Below are 4,083 nucleotides of genomic sequence, written 5' to 3'. Positions count from 1 at the left end.
TTTATGTTTTAAAAAATATTCATACAGTTTAAAAGAATCTCGGGTGATAATGCCCTTTAAAGTAAATGGATACTATAATAGTGGTGAACAAATCTGACTTTAGACTCAAGGACCCTTTGTTTAAATCCTTACTCTGCAACCTTCTTAAATATTGACCCTGAGCAAATTGTTTTATTCCTGCCAGCTTGGTTTTCTATGAAATGGAGATAAAATCAGTATCTACCTCATAGAATTGTTGAGTAAATTAGAAATGCTAGGACTATACAAGTCACATATGATATGCTCAATGAATGTTTGCTTTGACTTTTGTTACTATTATAACCTGTACCATCTAAAAGTACTTCCTAGTTTAGAATTTATGGTAATACTCTCTTGGTTGAGGATTCAAAGGAATAAGCTAGAGTGGGGTTAGAGCCTAGGGAAGAGAAAAAGCAATTGCTTACAGGTGCAGAGATGGGGTGGGAATGGGCACAAGTGATGATCTCTAGTGATGGGTCCCAGACAACATGAAGTGACCAGATTCAAGAATCCCAGGATGTGGCTCCAGGAGAAAAGTAAGATGACGAAGGGAGGAATGAGGGTTGACAGTAAAAATTATTCCATTTCAGTTTTGGTAAGGTCTGAAAAGGGATGATGTAACTCCAGGAGTTTTTTCAGCTGAGGGACTGAACTTCTTTGGCTGTGGCATAGCTAGACTGTGGTCCTGAGGGGTGAGGGACAGAGAAGATAGAGACGCTTGAGGGATACAGTTGTGACTGTCACTGCTCACTGCAGGTCAGCAAGCCTGACACAAATAGAGATAACCCCATTTCCCACACATTGCAGATGAACGGAAATTTCAAAGCCAAATGTGTTTTGGAGAAGACAAGATTGTTGGCCCTACCTATGATGAAGCACCCTTTCAAGCAAAGCTGTTTTGAGATATACCAGACAGGAAGTAGTGAAGTTGTCCTCATACTTACATTTCTTTTTACTGCATGATGTCATCTAGGACACCATTTTTATTATTTAACATTACTCTGGATCACATGGGACTAGAAAAAATGCTCTTTCTTGTAAACATGCTCCTGAAGATAACTTCTCTCCTAAAGAATTTGTTTCCTAACTTCTTTGTAGAGCTTGTAATGGTTCATGTACAAGAGGAATGAATCTAGCCCTAAATATTCCCAGTATTTATGAAGCATTTTTCAGGTGCCATGCCCTCTCTATAATAGACTTCACATGCTTTATCACATTTAATTCTCTCAGTCCCTCTCTCAAATCCTTTTGAAAAATTATTAACCAAAATCCAGCTTTTAAATATAATACCCCAAATTCCCAATCCTCAATTACTCTCCACAACAATTCTGATCAATTTTCTTAAGAAGTTCTTTAATTTTTCTCAAATTCAAGGGGAACAGTTTTCAGGGTTATTTTTTTCTTTTCTTTTTCTTTCTTTCTTTTTTTTGAGGGGGGAGCGGGCAGGCTTAGAGTACTAATGACACAGTGAAAATTGATTAGGATCCAAGTACTCAGATGAGTAAGGCAAAGGTGGAAGGGGGAGAATTCCAGAAGCTCATCCCAGTTTTCATTTCATTATTTCTCTCTCCATTACATTTATTTATAAGTTTCAAAATGAGGGATGGTTGAGAGAGAGAAGAGAGAGGATGATAAGGTAGCTTGTAGATTTTGCTGCACCAGGGAAAATGAAGATTATGAAATCAATAAAAGAAGAAACTTGGTTTAATGAGGCCCTATTAGTTCTACTTTTGAAGGTCACGCAAAAGAGAAAAATCACACCAAACATGCTTTTCTTGTGGTGTGTTGTTATTTTTTGTAAATGCCCAACAACTCTGCGAGAACAAAATCTATTTAACAAAATGCCACCTTGGGAGTCAGAGACTGTACTGAAAAGCAACAATTAAGACCTCCTATGACTTATAAAACATACAATTAGGGACTTTGAGTAAGATGAAAAAGTAGTAGGAAAAATACATGTTCTTTGCAGGCAAAATATTGCTGACATTTTTAATAATAATGAAGTAAATAAGACTTCCCTGGGGCAAAACTAAAATCTATTGTGCAATGAAATAATAGGTTCATTTAATTTGTTAGGCTTCTTTGTTCATTTTATGTTTTTTATTAGATTCACTCAAGGTTATGGAGAGTACTACTAATGCTGAATGTTGGAGCAGACATGGCATAGAGAACTGATTTTTCCAACCAGATTTTAGAAGATGAGATGCTTATGCAAAAAGTGATTTTTCTCTTTTTGTTGTAAGAATGTTGTTTTGTTTACTGTTTAGGTCAATGGAAACACAGCTTCCTCCTGGTTAGGCATATTTTAAGAGTATTTCTGTTTCTGGCCTTAATTGTTTTCTCAGATGAGATGTCACGATACAGATCCCCTGGTTTTTAAAACTTCGTGATGTCCAAACACATGGATGATAACACTTCCAGGCCAAGCAAAAGGTCCCAATTGAATCTGAACTTTGCACAAACATGCTGTTTTGTAGTATAATTATGTCCCACACTGTTTTTTTACTAAAAATGTATTTGCTGTTTACTTGAAGTTCAAATCTCACTGAATGTCATATCTCTGCCTTTGCTAAATCTGACTATCCTAATTATTCCTCATTCACTTACAGAAAGATGGTGAGAAAGGATTATAGTTTGTGGATGAATTTGGGCTCTACAGGCAAGTTTTAGAGAAAAACACTCTTACTTGAACTTCTATTGGCCTGAAAGATATGCAATTTTAATGGTGCTTTCAAAAACTCTTAAAATACCATTTAAAATTTGTATTATATGTGTGCAGTTTTTCAAGGACACATAGGTGGAGGTGTAAGTGAATAATGATGACAATATACTCAGTATATGATGGGTTCCAGAGAAGATTTTTTTAAGTCATTTATTTAAAGTGTGGGGAGAAAGAGATAAAGGCACATTATTTCCACCCCCTCTCCCCCCAGATTAAAAAGTAATAATGGGAGGCAGCTGTTGGCACTGGGTTAGGTGGCTGGATCCGACATGGTTGACTGCGGGTTAAAGTCCCAGACCCGGTGACTTGGCAGACTCACCAGGTGTGTATGCATGTGTGCATGTGTCCAAGAAAAAAAAAAGAAAAAGAAAAAGAAAAGAAAAGAAAAAAAGAACCCAAGAGGAGAATGGAGAAAAAGGAACTGTGGCATGGCCATCCCCCCTGGGTGTGCTTTCTCACTTTCCAGCTCTGTCTCTCTGGTGAGCACATATTGTCGTGCAGGAAATTAAATTAAAAACAATAAAAATCAGAATTCACCTGATATTATAGGTTTCTACATACTTTTGCTCTGATTAAAGGTAACAGCTGTTGGCATATTTTAATCTTCTTGGAAGTTACTGTTTGTCATTTGTCAATTGAGTATTTACCTATTTACTTCAAATCCCCCTTGTGTGTTGATTGGCAAAAATGCAGGTTTTTTTCTTTTTTAATTTCTCAATTTAAAATTGTCATTGACTTTTGGGACCAAACAAAAATAATAATTGTCAGAAAATAATATAGAATACTAAAATATCTGCATAGGAAGGGATATAAAAAAATTGAAATAGAGCCTCTAAAAGGTATGACAAGACTAGAGAATTTCAAAAGGTTTGTGGTGAATGGAATTAAAGCGGTGCCTTGAGAGCAGACAGCTACTTGGGAGGCTGAGGTAGGAGGATCACAGACTGAGGCCATCCTGCACAACATGGTAATACCCCATCTCTTAAAAAATATTTTGAAAGTCATAGATTTTCTTCCTCAAGAATGATGGGGGAATAGCATAAGCTAGAAAAAAATTGTGGTTCATTTTAGTTCTCAGACCCTTGAAGCCTTTGCACTTTGTTAAGAACCCTTCCTCACATGATAGTCATTTTCCAAATTTGACTTCCAACCAAGCTTGAGAGAGTGGTAGTGTCAGGATACATCAGTGTGTTCATAAAAGTAAAAGGCAGAGGGAGGACTAATTCAGGTAGTTTTCTCTCTCTCTCTCTCTGTGTGTGTGTGTGTGTGTGTGTGTGTGTGTGTGTGTGCTTAAAGAGATTTTTGCTATAGGGCACACACACTCACCAGAGACACAGATATAT

This window comes from Tupaia chinensis, unplaced genomic scaffold (genome assembly GCF_000334495.1).
Source record: "Tupaia chinensis unplaced genomic scaffold, TupChi_1.0 Scaffold000308_2, whole genome shotgun sequence".
NCBI classification, from domain to species: Eukaryota; Metazoa; Chordata; class Mammalia; order Scandentia; family Tupaiidae; genus Tupaia; species Tupaia belangeri.
The sequence above is the reverse complement of the archived record's forward strand: the minus strand, read 5'-3'. Positions refer to the sequence as shown.